The 7,559-nt window shown below is 38.1% G+C and overlaps 1 pseudogene; it reads left to right on the top strand.

Moving 5' to 3' along the window:
* Positions 1-1,018: 1,018 nt before the first annotated feature.
* On the top strand, positions 1,019-6,281 carry LOC107569075 (olfactory receptor 1D2-like; annotated as a pseudogene).
* The last annotated feature ends 1,278 nt before the right edge of the window (positions 6,282-7,559 follow it).

Here is a 7,559-nt window from a genome sequence, read left to right as displayed (position 1 = left end):
ACGAGGAATTTTGTTTTATTTTTGTGTGGCTCAACAGTTCTGAGTAAACTCTTCTATTAAAATTATTATTTTTAAGTTTACTGAGTGACGTAAAGTGACGTCACCTCGTTGCTCTAACCGACGTTCAGAAGAATCTATTCAACATGGCGGATAATCACAAGCGACCGGAGCAAACTTAATGGAACAACTTGTAAGTAAATCAAAACAACTGTGAAAATTTCTTATTTGCTTTTTGAGTGTTGTAAGAATATCATGATAAAGGAATGTTTTCATTTTTGGGAAACACTGTTTTTACACAGTGCTGTAAAGTGCGGCATTTTCCTAGTGCTTTTCAATGCGCATTTTGAATGCTATTTTAGCATCACTGCTTATAGTACAATATTAGCGTCAAAGAAGGGCACTAATGTTAACGTTAGCCGGCATTTTTTTCAGTAAATGCAGTCCTAACGTACATTTTGAATGTCGCTGCTGTTAACTGCAATGTTTAGGGCTGCGTTTCTCAAAAGCATTGTGAGCTAACGTTAAGTCGATTGTTGAGACCATTTGGTGGCAAATGTTTCTATGATCATCTTAGCCATACAATGTTTTTTTGGGGGGAAATACCCTGGTAAATGTGATTTTTATTTGGTCTGTTTTTAAACAACTAGCTGCTAAGAGTATTAATCCAAAAATAAGTTAAAGCTAAAACACAGACATTAATTTTGCAATATATTACATTTAAAAAAGCAATCTACAAACTTGTAGTAAACCTTTACAAACTTTCTTTAATTGCAGGCTGAGCTGGATGATTAATACAAAAGAGTGAGCCTCAACACTTAAGGTAACTTCTATTCAATTGAACAGCCAGATGTGTGATGTGTCCTCACATAACAGGACACAGACTCTGCTTTCTCTTTTCTACATTGTTGGTTATACCCTTGTGTGTGTTTGTGGTTTTATAGGTTTGTGCAGAGTTTCACCATATCAGAGAAAGTGGCACACACCAGCAAGATTTCACAGATGCTGCATGACATTCTAAATGTTTGATCTTCAGGTGAGTGCAAATTCACAAACACTAACTACCTCCATCACTGTCTTCATTGTATATAAAATAAAGTTGACCTGCTGGTTTAACATGTTTATTTTTTTTGTTTGCATGATGTTAACATGCTCTCCCAGTGTACGTGTGTGGGGAGAACTGTTCTTCAGGACATGAAATATAAGTATTAAGTGCATTAATAGATCTGAAATAGAGTGGGGGAACTATTACGTCAGAACCAGGAAGTGTAATTCGCCTCGGGTTCCTTTGAGATTTTCCTATGGGGTTTTTCAATTTCTGAATAAAATAAAGCCTGTGGTAAACATAACTTGACAATACTTCTACATTTTGTTCTACAATATAAACTGCACACACTCACAACCTAAACCTCCTTACCTAGCTACTTACTAAAAACATACGTTTTCAAAAATGCTTCAAAATTTGTATTTTTGGGTATGAATGTGTGTAATTTACGTTGTACAACAAAACATAAAAGTATCATCAAGTTATGTTTCCCACGGGCTTTATTTTAATTGAAAAACCCCATTATAAAACCCCATAGGAAAATCTAGAAGGAACCCACGGCGAATTACTCTTCCGGGTTCTGACGTTATAGTTCCCCCACTCTATTGGCAGTAAATATAAACGTCTACTTTTAGTCTCTGAAGTTAAAGTTTTACCCTCTGTGCTTATTCCAGGAAGAATTGGGTGAGCCAGACATCACTGACACAAACACCTCTCCTGCTGATTTTGTTATCATGGACAACGAAACCACTACAAGTCATGCAAGCACTGCAGTTGCGATGAGATGATCTTCCAGTGTTTGACATTCAGAAATATACCGTTCATGCGGTTTAAAAAAGGCTGAATAAAAAATCCTCAATTGTATAGCCACAGTTGTGTGTTTTTTATTCATAAGTGTATTTTTTTAGTTATTATTTGTATTTACTAATTTAAGCTTTTTAGACCAAATACTTATTTTCCACCATAATTTGCAAATAAATTCTTTAAAAATCCTACAATGTGATTTTCTGGATTTTTTTTTCTCATTTTGTCTCTCATAGTTGAGGTATACCTATGATGAAAATTACAAGCCTCTCTCATCTTTTTAAGTGGGAGAACTTGCACAATTGGTGGCTGACTAAATACCTTTTTTCCCCACTGTAATTGTTATTTATAATTAATGTTAACTTAAACATTTTGAGTTGCTTAATTAAATTTTTTTAGGTAATCGGTGTCCACAAAAATGGAGTATTCTGAATTTATCAGGTTTTACAGTGTAGGCGTGGCTGACTCAACCTTTATAAAGAATATCTCTTTGGATTTGAGACTTTAGTCTTTGCAACTTTACAGATCTTCTTTATGCACCAAGAGCTTGTAATACTCCAAAGAGAAAGGAAAAATTGAAATCACATCATATGATCCCTTTAAGCTTGGCCAAAGACAGATGTACGGTTCTTTCGTATCACTATGAATGGGAGATCCAAACAAAAGAGCCAATCACCAAATGGCAAAGTTTATGAATCACTGCTGCTGCTGCTTAGAAGCTCTGATCCCCATAGAAACCTGAAATTTGCAGTAGGGCTGCACATACTGGATTTGACTGGGTTTCAGGGTTCTTTTCAAAGTTACTTTTTGTGAAGTTTGAAATTAAAAAGTCCAATTTGATGTTTAAAAAATAACTAAAACTACACTCATGATATAAAATCTCAGCATGACAGTGATACTAATGCAGACTCTTGTGTTCCCAGTCAATATTAAATATACAGCTGCAAGAAATAATACCAAAATATTATTGCATAGAAGTATTCAGTTAAATAAGGCCAATCTCTATAGTGCAACATAATTTTATATTTTGTTATCCAGCAAGGTGAATGTTTCCCAAATACTGTTTCAGCTTGCCGACAAACACACATCAGAAACGCAAATGTGACATTTCTGTTTAGCCCCTTTACACAGAGATTCCAGAAAAAACACGATGATACATGATAATGTTTGATTTTGGTTCATTTGCACTGCCAATGATTTTCTGGAATCTCTCTGTGTGTGTGTTCATTCCAGTTTGCAGACATTTTTTTGTTGAATGTTGATCTGCATTAAAAACACCTGGTAAAAAAGTCTCACAATAACGTTCTCACTACGACACACCCCTTACGGCATTGGTCCTGCCTTTTATTCACACAGGGCACATTCCGGGACTGATCCTGGCAATGTTACTAGGTCCCCATCCCGGGATGTGTTTGCATTCACACAGAAGGCATTCTAGCATTTTTATGGCAATTTCCTGGGATCAATGTTATGTAAGGTGTTTTTGACTGATTGTGTTTGTCCATTGTTTTGACTTAGTTAAACGTCAGATATAATTTTACAAATAACTTAGAAAATTGAATAAATCCATTTTGTTCACAGTTATTTTGCTGCAGCTGTATGTCATGTTTTTACATGCATAAATTTTGATTTGTGTTTTATCTATAGTGGTAAGCACCATGGCTATAAGTCCTATCATAGCAAGTCTCACTTGTTCTCTTCTGTCTGCCCTCATTTTTACCAGTAACTTGTGCGCTGTATTGTAACAGCTTTGTTTATAATCATGCTATATATGACACATTAATGCAGTTTGGGACCCAACATTTTGGCAGAAATATGATTGGCAATAGATTTTAAGGACAATATGATGGAGAGATAACACATGACATTATACAGTATATGTGGGCAACGATTGGCATACATTTGATTTTTTTTAAGTGAAGAGGAGAGTGACCTTATCAGAGCTTGTTAAAATGGTTTTCAGTGTTTGTTATCAATGCAATTACCAAGGCCAGTGTCCATATATTGAAAACCAAATCAAACTTTTGTGAAACACTACGGGACGTATTCAGACAGAGAACATGGTAAGGTTTTGAAAAAAATATAAAACAATGTATGCTACCATCAGAGGATTTGATGTTACATTTGTTGTTGTTGTTTTTAATCTACAGATTTCGTATACACTGTGACAAATCAAATTTACACTTTTTTTTTTCAATAACTTTTCTATTGTTTTCTATTATTTCTATTATTGCAGTCACTGTTGAAGAATTAGTCTCTGGTCTGAATGAAACAATGGAAAACAGATATGTCTTGTTGTCTTTAACTGCACTCTATTATCCTCTGATTGTCTTTTGTAATGTGACTGTAATTTTTACTATTGTTACGTTGTTACACTGAAGCGTAGATGGCGGTAATGCTCAATTGGTGATTGCAAGCCGCCAATAAAAAAAATGAAGAAGAAGAAGAAGACGACGACGACCACACTGAAGCTCGACTTCCAGAGTGCTGTACCTCTTGCCTGCCCTGTGTTGCTCTCATAGTTGTCTGAGATTGATACTGTGTAAAACTTACTCTAGTTACGGCTTATTGTAGCCTTCCTAAGAAGTAATTGGCGTTGTTGTTGCGCTACGTGTTTTCTCCATGTTGGAAGCCGTAGGGAGGTGGGTGCCATTTTGTTTCTGTGAATCTTTTTCTCTTGTTTTTGCTTAGTTAGGGAGTTAGTGTACATTTCTGTTGTTAATTTTCTTTTGTTTTGTCAGTTTAGACGGTTTTACTCCTTAACTAGTTAGAGGGTCCTTTTGTTTGTTGTTTTGGCCTTTCCCCCTCCTGAAGCCTATTTTGCTTCCTATTATACTTTTGTCCTTTGGAAATCTTGTAAATAAATTGCTTGATTTTTGGAACTTAACGTGTCTGTTGTGCTGGGCAGGGGACTGGTACTCACTCACCCCAACCAAATTTATGTTTACTTTTCCCTGTTACCCCCTTACCCTAGACCCTTACATCTGGGACGTAACACTATATAATCTCACATAAGAAGCTTCATGAGCCAATGCATGTGTTTATATGTAGTCTCTGTGTAAATGGCACTTCTGGATTCTACCCTAAATTCTTGTATGACTTATTAGCCCATGATCATGTTATTTTTTTATGCTGGATGTTTGGTTCAGATATTTTTCATTTATTCATCTCTTCTGTGTGACTTTTCAACATTAAAGAGCAGGTCATATGATATTTTAAAGTGTCCTAATATTGTGCTGGAGTCCCCTACAACAGGTTTAAATGCATCTAAGGTCAGCAAACATTGTAATTTTCTCAGAATATACATTTAATATTAGAATCATTTTTCAATGATTTCGAAACCATTCGTTCGAAGCAGTTCTGAGATTAATGTCTGTAAACTCCTACCTTCCATAAGCCTACGCTGCTCTGACTGGTCAGCTGGCCAAGTCTGTTGTGATTGGTCTTTCCGTATACAATGCGTGTCGGAAACGAAACATCCATTACCATAATTGTTTTTGCTCCGGAGGGTTACTTGTAAACAAAGATGCTATAAGGTTACTAAAATGGCATCGATATTACCTCATCAATTCGATCCCGAGTCTGAGGATAATACTGATGCAGTCGCTCAACCGGAAACTCCATTGCAAGCACGACTTGATCAGGACGTTTCTCAGTGGTAAGTTTAAACTTTGTATGTGGTACTTTTTACGTGATGTGACAGCAGTTTTATTCCATTCATTATCATTATTTACTTTGAGGTGCAGGTGTGGGAACTGTGTTAGAATGCTCAGTGAGGCTGAAAACATGGGTCTTCTTGACCTATCCAACTAGCAGAAGTGTTTGTGGGCAGGTCAGAGTGTTCATATTTCGTGGGCAGGCGGGGATTATGCAAATGTGTTACCTTGTGATGTGTATATAGGTAACAGGCAGAAGATAAAAAATATGACGACTTAAGACGGCTTAGAGTCGACTCTTTCTTTTGAGAGACAATATCTTTATTTATCATGCACTTTTTTTTTTGATTAACAACTTTGCAGACTGTTTAACATTGAAGGATAGCTACGTTACAAATTGCAAAAAATATATTTTTCGAAAACCCTTATGACCTGCTCTTTAACAGTGATGGCATATGACAGGTTTGTGGCAATATGTAGACCACTGGAGTATCATACAGTAATGACCAGTCAGAGGGTTCTTGAATGTATTCTTTTCTGCTGGCTTTCTCCTTTTTTTTTTTCTTTTTTTTTTTGGCATGTCTCTTGTTATTACATTAACATCAAGACTAACCTTATGTGACTCTAGTATTGAAAAGCTATATTGTGAAAATTGGTCAGTTGTTAAACTTTCCTGTTTTTCCGTAAGGTGGTTTGGAGTCAGGGGCTCTGGTGCCATGGGATCATTGATTCCATCAACGTTTAATGGGCGACTGTTGACGATGGTCATAGCTTCGTAGAACAGTATTCTAAGGGGGGCATCATCTAGTCTACCTGACCACTGAGCGAATGGTCCAAATTTGGCGCTCCCACACACTACCTGCATGACTCGCTGAAGGAGCATTGAAAGTGAACTCACACTGTTTATCCGCCAGAAAGGCTTCCAATGCCTCTGTATCACATTGCTTGAGGGCTTCTTTGAACTCATTCTTCGCACCCACAAAGTGTGTGCCCCGATCAAAGCGGAGCTGGCAAACAGCTCCTCTAAGGCTAATAAAAAACCTTAAAGCGTTAATGAAGTGGACATGTCTTCAAGCATTTCAAGATGGACTGCTCGAAAAGACAGGCATGTGAAGATGAGTCCATATCTCTTGCACTCTTTGCGACCTCGCTTGGTGACAAATGGGCCGAAACAATCCATTCCGCAGAACATGAAAGGAGCTGAGACTTTACAGCATTCTCTGGGGAGTTCAGACATTTGTTGCTCCTCAACTGGTTGTCTGAGCTTCCGGCATTTCACACATCTATGTATTAACTTGGCGACTCATTTACTCGCACCAATGGCCGGGAGTTCCATTAAGGTCTGGCTCCGACCCTGGTGGCAGATCTGGGCATGATAGTGTGACAAAATCAGCTTGGTGATGTGGCTGTCTTTTGGGAGAATGATGGGGTGCTTTAGTTTTTGACTGAGGGTTGATCCTTTAAGTCTTCCACCAACGTGAAGAAGTCCCCTGTCCAGAATGGGGTCGAGGCAGAAAAGAGGACTTGAACTCTGAATAATGTGCCCATGAAGGCTCCTTTGCAGTGCCTTTAGCTCTTGGGGGAAGGCTTGCTGCTGGATGAGCTGAATCACCACCTCAGCAGCCCTCCTACGTTCCTCGACAGTTAGAGTTTCACCGTGATGTTTTAGCTTAGACCCTAGTCTTTTGATTCTGGCAACCACCTTAACAAGCGTTGTCCAGTTTGAAAACCGACCCAGGCGGCTTAGAACGTCATTCCAGTCACTGACTTGGGTTGCAAGCACTTGAATTGATTTAACTTCCGGATCACCTGTGAGCAGCTCGGTTGGAAGCTTAGGCGTAGGGAGCACTTCTTTTTCCCATAGAAACTTGGGCCCTGATAACCAGCTAGCTGATGAGGTGTCTGCTGCATGAAGACCTCTAAAGGCGTGATCAGCTGGGTTTTGTGTTGTATCTACATAGTTCCATTGATTTGGGTCTGTAATCTCTCTTAGCAGTTGAACACGGTTCGTCGCGAACACATGGAACCTTCGCACCTCATTGCTGATGTAAGCAAGT

The sequence above is a fragment of the Sinocyclocheilus grahami genome, unplaced genomic scaffold, assembly GCF_001515645.1.
Source record: "Sinocyclocheilus grahami isolate Dianchi unplaced genomic scaffold, SAMN03320097.WGS_v1.1 scaffold1309.1, whole genome shotgun sequence".
Taxonomy (NCBI): domain Eukaryota; kingdom Metazoa; phylum Chordata; class Actinopteri; order Cypriniformes; family Cyprinidae; genus Sinocyclocheilus; species Sinocyclocheilus grahami.
This window is presented reverse-complemented; position numbering and strand designations above follow the sequence as displayed.